The sequence below is a fragment of the Acomys minous genome (assembly GCF_964271855.1).
Source record: "Acomys minous genome assembly, chromosome: 15".
In the NCBI taxonomy this organism is placed as follows: Eukaryota; Metazoa; Chordata; class Mammalia; order Rodentia; family Muridae; genus Acomys; species Acomys minous.
The window spans coordinates 88,004,883-88,019,291 of NC_140497.1; the positions used below are offsets into that span (position 1 = coordinate 88,004,883).

A 14,409-nucleotide genomic window follows, 5' to 3' on the forward strand; every position below is an offset into this window, starting at 1 on the left:
CATTACAGCTGGGGAGAACTTGATTCCTATAGGTTTCCCATCAGTTGTCTAGCTAGAAAATTCTCTGCATACCATTAATATTGGCAATTCCACTAATTCCCTTCGTGGCTCATTACACTGCCTAATCAACCCTCTTCATTAAAAAAAAAAGTGTAAAAAGACTGCCTATAATTCTTACTCCTAGCTGCTTCTGAACATATGACTAAATGTTGTCTCCTTTCTTTTTATTCCCTATTTAAAAAAAATTCTTTGCTTTTTCCTAGCATTTTTGGAATGAGTAAATCTTTTCATTTTTACTACTTAAAATATTCATTTAAAACTGGCTGCTCATTTTGTTTTTTTTTGTTTTTTTTGTTTTTTTTCTGTCATGGTAGTACATCTGACAAGTACAAACTTCTACCATTCAAAGACTTCAGAGCCTCTTTCATGGTTTACTTTTGCTGTGGTAAAGCAGAAAGCAAAATATACTGACATTGTTTTCAATAGAAATGGTAGCGCCGGGGGCTGGAGCGATGGCTCAGAGGTTAAGAGCACTGGCTGTTCTTCTAAAGGTCCTGAGTTCAATTCCCAGCAACAACATGATGGCTCACGACCATCTATAATGAGATCTGGTGCCCTATCCTGGCATGTAGGCACACACAGGCAGAATATTGTATAAATATTAAAAAAAAAAAAAAAAAAAAAAAAGAAATGGTAGTGCCTCCCTGCAGTTGCCCTGTTTTGACGCTAGGTGGCCAACGTGCACAGAAACAAACTTAGAACTTTTTTTTCAGCTTCTTAGAAAGATTTGTTTTTGTTTTTACATTTTTCTTTTTTACATATACGTTTACATTATTTCACATATATACAATAAATTACATACGTCAAGAAGAGCCATGAAACAATCAGGAATTATATAAATGTTACATTTATAAGGTTTTGGCTATTTGTATTTGGCAACCTTGGAGAAAACATCTTTCTTATCTTAGTGAATCTAAAATTCTGAATGTAAATCAATATCTATCTTATCTAATCTCTACCAATTTAAAACATCTATCTAGGCCTAAAAACATCTTAACCTCTAAACAACTAATCTTTTAAATTATTTATTTTTATATTTTTACAAATACATTTATATTATTACACATATATACAATAAACTACCTACAGCAAGAAGAACCATGAAACAATCACTGAATGTGGGAGGAAGTTCTGTACTGACATTCAGAGAGAATTTAAATATAGGATCTTCAGAGTTTGAGCTCAAGCTTTCTGGAAATAAAGGGACGTACAGAATGAAAAAAAGCACTTGATGGTGAATTGGAAGATATGTTTCATGTCCATATATATTCTTTACTTATGAAAAAACATAATCATACCTTTAAATGCCACACTTTTCTAACTAAAGGCAAGGGACTCCATATCTTTTTTCTTGTTTTTTTTTTTTTTTTTTTAAGACAGTGTTTCTCTGTGTAGCCCTGGTGGTCCGTGGAACTCGCTTGGTAGACCAGACTGGCCTCGAACTCACAGATCCTCCTGCCTCTGCCTCTTGAGTGCTGGGATTAAAGGCGAGCACCACCACTGCCCAGCTAGGGTATTGCTAACTGACTCTCACTGTGCTTTCTAATTTGAGAGAGTGCTTTGTTTAGTGAAATCACTGGTTTCCTGTTAATATGAGAATACATAGTTGTCTTTATGGGATTCCTGAGTATTCGAATGAGGTGGGGTGGTGCTGGTGGGTGGGGTAGGTGGTGGTGGTGGGGTAGGTGGTTGTGGGTGGGGTAGGTGGTGGGTGGGGTGGTGCTGGTGGTGGGGTAGGTGGTGGTGGGTGGGGTGGCAGTGGTGGAGTTTGGGGGTGTCTCTGATTTTTGTGCCTTCTCTTGGGGTCTTTTCCTTCTGTTCGTTCGTCTTGTCCAACCCTGATATGTTAGTTTTGATTTTTCTTATTATATTAGTATCCCTTAGAAGCCTGCTTGTTTTCTTTTTTTTCCAGTTGCTTGTATCACTTTGTGTTATTTAATTTATGAGCGTACAAATTCTTTAAAAGGTAACAACCAGTTTCAAAAGCATATCTAAAAATATTCTTAACATTTTCCAAATCTTTTACAGCCTGATCCCAGGCCCTTCCCCCCTCTCCTCCCAGTCCCACCCTCCTGCCTCCTCTTCCCAATCCCCCTCTCCTTTTTCTCAGAGAAGGGGAGACACCCCCCCCCCACCAAGGGGCCCCAACTCACCATGGCCTCTCAAGTTGCAGCAGGACTAAATGTGTCCTCTCCCCCTCAGGCCTGACAAGGCAGCCCAGGTAGGAGAGAGGGATCCAAAGGTCTGATGAATTCAGATGAGGGGGAGATGGGGAGGAAATGGGAGGAGTTGAGGGAGGGGAAACCATAATCAGGATGTGAGGGAAAAAATGTTTTCAATAAAAGGAGAAAAAACTTATTCCAATTAATTTGGGGGAAATGCTGTTTGTTACACATAGGTTCAGAATTCCAATATGAGGTCTCGTGACTATAAGCAATGAATAGATGTCCCAGACTGTAGGAATTTAATATAAATCTCCAAGCCTGCACCTGCACATAAAAAAGCAATATTTTCTAAAGCTGAAAAACAGTGAGAGTCTGTTTGCTTCAGCAACCTTATGTGGGGAGAAATGTGGTGAGGAAAGGGCAAAATTCAGTCAGAATTGGAGCTGGAGAGACGGCTCAGCAGTTCAGAACACCTGTGGCTCTTGCAGAGGACCTGGGTTTAATTCCCATCACCCCCTTCGTGGGTCACAACCATATGTAACTCCAGTTTCAGAGGATTGATGCTCTCTTCTGGCCCTACAGGAACCAAGCATGTATGTAGTGCACATACATACGTGTAGGTCAAACACTCATAAAAATAAAATAAGTAAAAAAAAAAAAAATGAGTAAGCCAAAGGGAGGTAACAAGCAATTGAGTTAATCTAATAAACCGGACAGGAAGAATAAAGAGTAGAAGGAGCAGTAATTGTTCAGGATTGCCACCAGCATGACAACACCTGAACTAGCATTACAGGCAGGAGGCAAGGCACCATACCCAGCTGGATGCGGAGGAAGGGCAACCTCTAGGTAACTCATAAAAAGCATAGGAAGCAAGACTGTCAGTGAGTTAAAGAGCTGTGGCTAAACGCTCCGCGCTTCTATCTGAATCGGGGGATTTTATTTCCGACGGAAGGGAAAGCTTGGTAAGACAGGACACTCCATCCTGATGATCCCGTCCTTTAGTCTGTCTGCCTGAAACTGTTATCTTCATCATCATATGGGCCACTAGTTTCTTATTTATCTCAAGTGCTCTGGCCCCATTCCAGCCATTTACATCTAACAGACCGTTATCAATAGACCTTAGCATTTTACTCATTAGAACATGGACACACGATGTTAAGTGAAGCCAAGCAATGGTGCTTTCCCCCCATTGTCTTGATGTCTCAGCGTACGACCATTGTGGTGTCTGCTTGGTCCAGGAGTTAATATGATGAGAGCCATGACCCCGCCTCTTTCTATTTGGTGTCCTTGGCCACTCACTTCTGTTTTTAGAATATTATATTTTTTTCAGACCAGAAGCAAGCACTTCTCTTTAATTTTACACTTTCTCCAAACTATTAGGAAACAAATCTTCAAATTTTCCCAAAGTGTTTTTTTTCACTTTGGTCATGCAGCAACTATCCGACCAGGGAGTGGCCTTATGTCCCTTTGACAATGCTCAGTGTTCACAAGGGTGAGGCTAGCTAGACATCAGATACTTGTTCAGCACCAGTTCCCAAGTGTCCCAAGGAACCGCTCAGCATGGCCATCGTATTGTGTCCCTTCCTTATCTAGCTAGCCGAGTAATTGGGCATACCGGGGGAAACGTGCACATGCTTGACACTCACAGTAAATATATTAGGAGAAAGCTGGAGACTCTGCAGTTGAGGGCTGCTTTTCTTTTATATCTGAGAACTGCGTTGTTGAGAAGCAGGCCTTTTATGCCTTAGGAGCCATGAGGGTTAGTGACTCTTCTGACATGAGGCTTGTGATGAAAAGTGATTGGAAAGAGTTGCATGAGGAAAACAAACTGGTGTTTTTAATGTTAGAAAGGGTGGGTTTGAGTGCCTTAGTGTGTGTGTGTGTGTGTGTGTGTGTGTGTGTGTGTGTGTACACATTTGTGTTTATTTGCATATGAATGAAGACAAATTTCAAAAAAAAAAAAAAGGCTAAATGTCAGCACCTTTCAAGGTCTCCAGAAACGACTTGGGGACCTTGAATGACAGCAAGATGAATGTCACCTTCGTGATTCTCAGGATGGAGGCTTCAGGTCATTATTAGAATGAAAATATGAAAACGTATATTATCTCCCAGTCCCATGAACTTTGATGTTTGCCAGCGGTGTGTTCATAGGTGCAGGCTTGCTAGCTAAAAGAAAGATGTGCATGAGTGTGAGCCACTTACATATGTATACACAGTCTAGTAGGAAAGGAGTTGTAAGATTTAATTAAAATACAACACAACATGATATGTGTAAAATGAAAGCAAGCACAGATATCTGGAAATACATAGGAAAAAGTGGGTACAGTAGACTAGGAGAACCAGATATATATATTATTTATTTATTTTTTTTAGAGGGGACACCTTGTCCCAAGTCTTAACTGCTAATTTGGAGCTAATGGGGCAAAAGAGGTGTTGCTTATAGACATAGAGTGCTGGTGCCAAGGATTTAAATCAAATTTATCTGGAAGATGCTTATAGCAGACATTACTCATCTTCCGAGCTAAGGATCAAGAAGTAAACAAAGCATGTGAATTACCAAAGTAGATGGTATCAGGTTAGAACATGCTGACACATTCACTGCCTTCCTTGTAAATGTTACTTGTTTCCAGCTTCAAAAGCCTCAAAAACATTTAAAACACATATACATATATGTGTCTATATTGGGGGATATGTCCGTGAGCACATGTGTCTGTATGGGGGATATGTCCGTGAGCGCATGTCTCTGTGGGGGGTATGTCCGTGAGCGCATGTGTCTGTATGGGGGATGTGTCCGTGAGCGCATGTGTCTGTATGGGGGATGTGTCCGTGAGCGCATGTGTCTCTGTGGGGGATATGTCCGTGAGTGCATGTGTCTGTATGGGGGATATGTCCGTGAGCGCATGTGTCTCTGTGGGGGATATGTCCGTGAGCGCATGTGTCTGTATGGGGGATGTGTCCGTGAGCGCATGTGTCTGTATGGGGGATGTGTCCGTGAGTGCATGTGTCTGTATGGGGGATATGTCCGTGAGCGCATGTGTCTGTATGGGGGATATGTCCGTGAACGCATGTGTCTGTATGGGGGATATGTCCGTGAGTGCATGTGTCTGTGTGGGGGATGTGTCCGTGAGTGCATGTGTCTGTATGGGGGATGTGTCCGTGAGCGCATGTGTCTCTGTGGGGGATATGTCCGTGAGCGCATGTGTCTCTGTGGGGGATATGTCTGTGAGCGCATGTGTCTGTATGGGGGATATGTCCGTGAGTGCATGTGTCTGTATGGGGATATGTCTGTGAGCGCATGTGTCTGTATGGGGGATATGTCCGTGAGTGCATATGTCTGTATGGGGGATATGTCCGTGAGTGCATGTGTCTGTATGGGGATATGTCCGTGAGCGCATGTGTCTGTATGGGGATATGTCCGTGAGCGCATGTGTCTGTATGGGGGATATGTCCGTGAGCGCATGTGTCTCTGTGGGGGATATGTCCGTGAGCGCATGTGTCTGTATGGGGGATATGTCTGTGAGCGCATGTGTCTGTATGGGGGATATGTCCGTGAGCGCATGTGCCTGTATGGGGGATATGTCTGTGAGCGCATGTGTCTGTATGGGGGATGTGTCCGTGAGCGCATGTGTCTGTATGGGGGATGTGTCCGTGAGCGCATGTGTCTCTGTGGGGGATATGTCCGTGAGTGCATGTGTCTGTATGGGGGATATGTCCGTGAGCGCATGTGTCTCTGTGGGGGATATGTCCGTGAGCGCATGTGTCTGTATGGGGGATGTGTCCGTGAGCGCATGTGTCTGTATGGGGGATGTGTCCGTGAGTGCATGTGTCTGTATGGGGGATATGTCCGTGAGCGCATGTGTCTGTATGGGGGATATGTCCGTGAACGCATGTGTCTGTATGGGGGATGTGTCCGTGAGCGCATGTGTCTGTATGGGGGATGTGTCCGTGAGTGCATGTGTCTCTGTGGGGGATATGTCCGTGAGCGCATGTGTCTGTGTGGGGGATATGTCCGTGAGCGCATGTGTCTGTATGGGGGATATGTCCGTGAGCGCATGTGTCTGTATGGGGGATATGTCCGTGAGCGCATGTGTCTGTATGGGGGATATGTCCGTGAACGCATGTGTCTGTATGGGGGATATGTCTGTGAACGCATGTGTCTGTGTGGGGGATGTGTCTGTGAGTGCATGTGTCTGTATGGGGATATGTCCGTGAGTGCATGTGTCTCTGTGGGGGATATGTCCGTGAGCGCATGTGTCTCTGTGGGGGATATGTCCGTGAGCGCATGTGTCTGTGTGGGGGATATGTCCGTGAGCGCATGTGTCTGTGTGGGGGATGTGTCTGTGAGTGCATGTGTCTGTATGGGGATATGTCCGTGAGTGCATGTGTCTCTGTGGGGGATATGTCCGTGAGCGCATGTGTCTCTGTGGGGGATATGTCCGTGAGCGCATGTGTCTGTGTGGGGGATATGTCCGTGAGCGCATGTGTCTGTATGGGGGATGTGTCCGTGAGTGCATGTGTCTGTATGGGGATGTGTCCGTGAGTGCATGTGTCTCTGTGGGGGATATGTCCGTGAGCGCATGTGTCTGTGTGGGGGATATGTCCGTGAGTGCATGTGTCTCTGTGGGGGATATGTCCGTGAGCGCATGTGTCTCTGTGGGGGATATGTCCGTGAGCGCATGTGTCTGTGTGGGGGATATGTCCGTGAGTGCATGTGTCTGTATGGGGGATGTGTCCGTGAGTGCATGTGTCTGTATGGGGATGTGTCCGTGAGTGCATGTGTCTCTGTGGGGGATATGTCCGTGAGCGCATGTGTCTGTGTGGGGGATATGTCCGTGAGTGCATGTGTCTCTGTGGGGGATATGTCCGTGAGCGCATGTGTCTCTGTGGGGGATATGTCCGTGAGCGCATGTGTCTGTGTGGGGGATGTGTCCGTGAGCGAATGTGTCTGTATTGGGGAACGAAGAAGGAGCTGGCGTGCATGGAGTTAAAAGCAGTTGGGAGTTGCCGGACATGGGTTCTAAGAACTGAACCTGGGTCCCCTGCAACAGCACTATGCATCTTATCCACTGAGCTGTCTCTCCAGGCTCCTTTACTTATAGTTTAATATGTCAGACTCAACTACATAGTAGGTACATTTGGGCTGTAAATTAATACCATGGGGTTAATTCAATACCCCATGTTGACATGTTTCATAATGTTGTTGAAATGTTTAATGACAGGGATGACCCCAGAGAGGACATTCCGGACAAACATGCTGCTCTGACCCAGGACTGGTGCTCTGTTACCTTTACTGAGGACATCTTACTTTTCACAGTCATCCTATAAAATGCCTGGTTTATTATGCACACTATTAGCCTCTGTGATAGCTAGAGTTCAGGAGTCTTCTAGAGCAGAAACAACTGCTCCCTTTGCCCGTCTAAGCTGAGTATGCTGCTCTCCCTATCTGGAACTGGGGATTTTGCCTCTTGAGCATAGGATCCCAGGAACTGTAACAAAAAGCATTCCAGCAGAGACTGGGCACTGAGGCGTCCCCTTCCAATGCGCCTAGAAACCTGAGGCATCACAACTTTACTCCAGTACTCACTGCACTGCATGTATGTTCTGTCATGCGTGTCTCTCCCACTTTGCTGAATGCTAAAAGGCATAGATACTCTCCGTGCTCCTTCCCTTACGCAGTCACTTGTCAGGCAGTGGGATAGGAGACGAGTTGTTGGGTAGCTGTAGGCCTGTGAGGAAGCCCAGACAAACGTCCTACCTGAGCCTGTGGTGGACACAGAAAGCCAATCCATAGAAATGTGGTTTGCTATGAAGAAGACATCAGAAGATGGAAGGATCTCCCATGCTCATGGATTGGTAGGATTAAAATAGTGCAAATTGCCGTTTCACCAAAAACAATCTACAGACTCAGTGCAGTTCTCATCAAAATGGCAACACAATTCTTCACAGACCTTGAAAGAACAATTCTCAACTTCAAATGGAAAAACAATAACAACAACAGCAATAACAAAAAAAAAACCAGAATAGGTAAAAATAATCCTATACAATAAATGAACTTCTAGAGGTATCTCCATCCCTGACTTTAAGCTATACTACAGAGCAATGATAATAAAAACTGCATGGTATTGGCTTACCAACAGACTGGTTGATCAATGGAATCGAATTGAAGACCCAGAAATAAGCCCACACACCTATGGACACTTGACTTTTGACGATGAAGCCAGAACCATACAATGGAAAAAAGAAAGCATCTTCAACAAATGGTGCTGCTCTAACTGCATGGCTTTATGTAGAAAAATGCAAATAGATCTATATTTATTGCCCTGCACAGAACTCAAGTCCAAGTGCATTAAAGACCTCAACATAAAACCACACACACTAAATCTACTAGAAGAGAAAGTGGGGAAGAGCCTTGAGCTCATTGGCACAGGAGACAACATCCTGAACAGAACACCAACAGCCCAGGCTCTAAAATCAGCAATTAATAAATGGGACCTCATGAAACTGAAAAGCTTCTGTAAGGCAAAGGACACTGTCAACAGAACAAAATAGTAACCCACAGATTAGGAAAAGATCTTCCCCACCCCTACAAATGACAAAGGGCTAATATCCAAATTTTATGGACAGGACATTTTCCACAGTTGAGAGGAAAGTGGGAACTGACTTTCACATGAACTCTGGTGCCCTTTCCACATCTCCTGGAAAGGGAGGCCTGGTGGCACTCAGAGGAAGGATAGCAGGCTACCAAGAAGAGACTTGATACCCTATGAGCATATATAGGGGAAGGAGGTCCCCCTCAGTCACAGTCATAGGGGAGGGGAGTAAGGGGAAAATGGGAGGGAGGGAGGAATGGGAGGATACAAGGGATGGGATAACAATTGAGATGTAATATGAATAAATTAATAAAATATTAAAAAAGAGAAATGCTTAATGTCTTTAGTCATCAGGGAAGTGCAAATCATAACAACTGTGAGATTCCATCTTACACCCATCAGGATGACTAAGATCAAAAATTCAAGTGACAGCACATGCTGGCGAGGATGTGGAGAAAGGAGAACACTTGTGCAAACTTGTACAACCACTTTGGAAATCTATCTGGTGCTTTCTCAGAAAATTGGAAATAGTACTACCTCAAGACCCAGCTATACCACTCCTGGGCATATATCCAAAAGATGCTCCACTATACTACAAAGACATTTGCTCAACTACGTTTATAGTAGCTTTATTCATAATAGCCAGAAGCTGGAATCAATAGAGATGTTCTCTCAACTGAAGAATGGATAAAGAAAACATGGTATATTTACACAATGGAATACTACTCAGCTATTAAAAGCAAGGAAATAATGAAATTTGCAGGCAAATGGATGGAACTGGAAAAGATCATTCTGGGTGAGTCCCAGAAAGACACACATGGTATGTACTCATTTACAAGCGGATGTTAGTTATATATTTCAGGAAAACTACACTACAAATCACCGACCCACAGAAGCTAAATAACAGAGAGGACTCGAGTGAGGTCCTTTCTGAATCTCACTCAGATGGGGACTGGACCTAAGCCCCTTACACATATGTAACTGACAGGCAGTTTGATCTTCATGTGGATCCCCTAGTAAGTTGAGCAGGTGCTGTCTATGACATGGACTCTGTTGCCTGCTTTTGATCACTTCACTCTAACTAGGCTGCCTTCCCTGGCCTTAGTGGGTAAGGATGAGGTTAATCCTGATGGGACTTGATGCGCTGGGGTGGGTTGGTGATGGGGCTCTTCTTTTCTGAGCACAAGGAGACAGGAAATTGGGAAAAGAAGGTGGGAAGGAGGGACAAGAGGAGAGGATAGGAGGGGGCTATGATTGGGATGTGAAGTGAATATATACATTTAAAATAAATTATATAAAAAAGAAAGATGATGAGTCATGCCTGTACTCTTCGTGAGGAAGGCTACTGCTTTGAAGTGATGTTGAAAAAAAATTTTTTTTCCCCTTGTAGTATAAGATGCAGGTTGTAATGTCATTCTTGCTTGGAATCTACGACTACTGAGCAGAGCACACAGAAAGTTACTGTAAGATTTGCAATGAAACTGTGCCAGGTAATTAAAAAAAGTAAATGTTGTTCCCTGGGGAAATGGGTTATCATGTGATCGGGATAAAATAAAAATCTTCAATCACAGGAGACATTGGTCTTTTGAAAGAGGTCATTTGAAGATATGTTGGAAACAAAGGGTCGCCATGCCCTAGAGTATCTCAAATCTTCTGTGGTATAATCAATTAAAATGTAAAACTCTAGGCTATTTTGTTTTGGAATCCTATTTGAAATTGCCTATGAGCATATACAGGGGGAGGAAGCCCCCCTCAGTCATAGTCATAGGGGAGGGGAGTAAGGGGAAAATGGGAGGGAGGGAGGAATGGGAGGATACAAGGGATGGGATAACAATTGAGATGTAATATGAATAAATTAATAAAATATATTTTAAAATATTTCCCCCAACTTGATTTAATTAATCTGAAACTTTTTATATAGAAAATATGGCTAAGTTATTAATCAGGTTACCATAAAATCACTAACCAAAACATTTCCTAGTTCTTTGTAAATATGGTAATAAGTATTAGTTTTTAGCTGGTGGAAAGAATTATGCTAATCTTTCAATGACTCAGGGCTATGAAAACACAAAACTTGGAACTGGAAAACATTTAGCCAGCTGGAAAAATTCACCTAGCTGAATAAGAGGCGTCAATTAACGACACGACCCTCGTGTAAGGGTCCTGTAATGGTTCCGAGTCAGCAGATTCTTTCTTTGTGTCTAAGTCCTTCCTTGTTTACTCATTTTTCATTAATACCCTGTCAGCTAGTTTAAAGTTCTTTTCACTTATAAGCAAGATCAAAATGAGCTGAGTCTAAGAAGGCTTTTCATGCGAGATCTTATGTGCACTGCTTAAACTAAGACCCAATCTGGCCAAACCTTAAGGTCATGACCTTCTAGGATCCACCTGTGAAATTTCTGTAACAGCAGGATATTCCTTTAAGCAATTCTGGCATATTGTATAGAAAAACCTTATCTTTAATGCCATCAGAGTTTAGAAGTTGTGGAAAATCAAAATTATCTGAAATTAAATGATATCTTCTTTTTAATTTTGTCCTAGTGAAAGCTGCCAAAGCGTTCTAATCCAGGTTTCCCGCAAGAGGGAGACAGAGTCCAGCATTTGCAGCATTTGGCGTCGCCTTTTACGGTGGTTTTTTTTTTCCCCCCTGCAGGAGGGTGGTTTGCTCTCAACAGCTGCAGCCACTGCTAACAGAACTGGGAAGGAGGCAGAGGGAGTCAAAGCCTCCTGGTCCCAATTTGCCGCGTAACTCAGGCCGGAGTGTCAGAACCTATCTCCCCCCGCCCGTCGCTCCCAAGGCGGTGGTCAGCCAGCTGAGAGGAACAGGGGTCTCGGGTGGACCAGCGGGGTTCTGCCCGCTGGGGTGACTTTCTTATATATAGTGCATTTTGACAGTACAGCCCCTGAGGTGGGGCTCAGAGAGTAGGAAGCTTTAATTGCTTTTTGGCTTTATTTCTTCAGGTGATCTGTATTTGTTTTCTCCGGCCCCTCCCCTTGCTCTGTTCCTTCTCACTCCGGCCTTTGGCGAAGTGACACAGGCGACACCTGCTCGCTTGTGTCTGGTGCTGGAACTCGCACCTTTGTGGTGGTGAAGGTGCGGGCGCACTCGTGACTGGGGGACAGCAGAGAGTTCCCTTCCTTGGAGCACAGGATGCCTAGAGTGGCAGCGGGTGGGCTGCGAGGAGCTCGACCCGCTGCACTTGAAGGCGGGGTCGAGGGGCTGCGGCTGGCCAGGAGTTGCTGCTAAGTGGACTCGAGTCGAGGGCGCCCAGGTGTCGGAGAGGGCTCCAGCGGGACCTGTCGGTCTGCGAGCTGCGGGAACGCGGGGACGTCTCACGGGGCTGGGGTGGGGTGGGGGCACTGGCCGAGAGCAGAGCGGGCGAGCCTGCTCAAAACCGGTCCACACCGGAGCCTGCAGCCCTAGGAGAGCCAGGGAACTCGAGGAGTGCACGGCGGAGGCTGCTCTGCTGAAGGTGAATCATCGCGTCCAATTGCCTTTCCCCAGAGAACCCGGGGGAGGGCGGGAGAGGGGGAACGTGTGAACGCGCGTGTGTGTGAAAGGGAGAGACGACGCCGGGCGAGAGAGGAAAAGTCTTCGCTCGCCGCTAAAAGGAAACAAATCGGAGATGGAATAAGAGCGGCGGTGGCTGGAGCCCTCCTGGATCCTCGCAGTCGCGGGAGCGGAGCGCACCGCGCGCCAAGCCGAGGACAGCGGGCGCCCTCAGGCGCCGCCGGGGGCTGCGGAGACTTTGGCTTTTCCCTTCAGTCAACAAACCTTTTGATTACTTTGACACTGTGGGACAAAGAGCGGAGACCAGGGACCGGCCTAGCGCGCTGCACCTCCCTCTTGCTTCGGGGAGAGGACCCCTCGGCTTGTATGCGGAAGACGCCGCCGAGCCCCCTTTAGCCTTCGGAGGAGACCGCACTCAAACGCGCACACTCAGGGCCACACTCGCTCGCCCTCCACTAACACACATCGGCAGACTTTCTGGTCCCTATGCCCCTGCATGGTGCCAGCGGACCGGCATCTCGGAAGCGATGCATGAGCGGTAAGGCTGGCGTCGGCCCGCGGAAGCTACAGGACCATCGCTAGGTGCTGCCGCCACCGGGACGCCCGGCTGCAGGTAGGTGCGAGCCGCGCCTTCTGGAACCTTCGGGCTTTGGGGACCTCAGTGGCCACGCCAGCACCGCGCGCCCCCGCAAGCCCGCGTGGGCACATCTCTTCCCTCGGCTTTTTCACGAGGGGAGGGGTGGCGGGGCAGAAACCCCGTTCGCCTCAGGAGGCCAAGATGAGGGTGTGTGTTGTCTTGCAGCTTGCCCGTCCTGCTCCCACCCCAAACCCGCCGCAGACCGTATGGATAGGGGTGAGGAAGAGGGACAGTCGGTGGGGGACCGAGCCATACAGGAGGCTTGGGGAGCAGGGTCCTCCTTCTCTTATTTTAGAAGGCAAGAGACCCAGGTGAGGACCGAAGTGGGGTTTAATTGGATCCCTCACCAGTCCTGGCTGGTGAGCATCTGAGACTTTTTATAAAGAGTCAGGGGTCGCAATCAATAAGGACTAGCGATCCACGGAACGCGGCAGGTCGCCTGTCTGGAATGCCTACTTTCTGTCCACTTCTGACTAGTTAATTCTCAGGCCTGTCTGCAGAGTGTGGGCGTTTCCGCGAGGGTATTGATTCCCCCCCCCCCCTAACTATTTCCATAAAAAAATCATGTTTATAAGTTCCGGATCCTCACCGGCTCAAACGTTTATTTAGCTCCGGGAACAGACTCGTTATTACCGAATGAAACAGCTTTTGAAAATATACTACAAGCGAGCTTTCGTAAAGTATCATTTAATGAACAGCGCTCAGGGGGGAGAAAAAAAAAAAAGCACAGCTCTGGGGAAAACTAATGGCTTTTCATTTCTTTCCGGGCAGATGTCTTCCATATCTTGCCAGTAGCGCAGGTTTTTCTGCCCACCTGCTTTGCTGTCCCCTCATAGGTATCAACCAAGAGGCGTTTTCTTCAGGCAATGGATGACTCTTTGCTATTAGTTGGCAAGGCTTCGTATCCGGAAACTGCTTTTGCAAAGGCAAAGTTTGAGGTCTTGTTGGCCTATTTCTTCTGGAGGTGCGGGCTGAACCATCCGGTCTTCACTGGAGGCGGCACCATAGACTCTCGAAGAGCCCTTGGGGAGACCATGATTTCCCCTTTCAGTAGTTCAGTATTCCACTGCGTGGCCAGGGTTAAACAATTGCCTGGAGCCTTTGGAATTGAATGTGTGGTTACTTCGGTGACCAGCTTCTCCCTAGCCTGTGCTTGATGAGCCTGTCCTTTTGTGACTGTAAAAATCTCCTCTGGAATCTCACAGTCCTTCGTGGGTTTAAAAACAAACAAACAAACAAAGGCTCATCTGTCTCCAAACCTAAGTTTGTTCTTGGGGCAGGGCGAATTTCAAAGACCATCAGTTATCTGGTTCCGGTCTGCCCAGGCAGATTGTCTTAGACACCACCACCTTTTAGACTGTTATCTGTTAGCACCTTTAAACTGCTCTGTTAGGTGACGTAACTTAAGGCAACTCATTAGTTAAAGGTTTCCACTTCAAGTAATAA

The 14,409-nt window shown here is 46.1% G+C and overlaps 1 protein-coding gene across 1 annotated transcript in view; it reads left to right on the forward strand.

Annotated features, from left to right (window-relative positions):
- The first annotated feature begins 11,514 nt into the window (after nt 1–11,514).
- Nucleotides 11,515–14,409, forward strand: part of TAFA2 (TAFA chemokine like family member 2) — a 420,034-nt gene continuing 417,139 nt past the window's right edge. The window contains exon 1 of the mRNA XM_084760232.1: nt 11,515–12,939. The gene's annotated coding sequence lies outside the window, so the exon portion shown is untranslated. The remainder of the gene's footprint in view (nt 12,940–14,409) is intronic.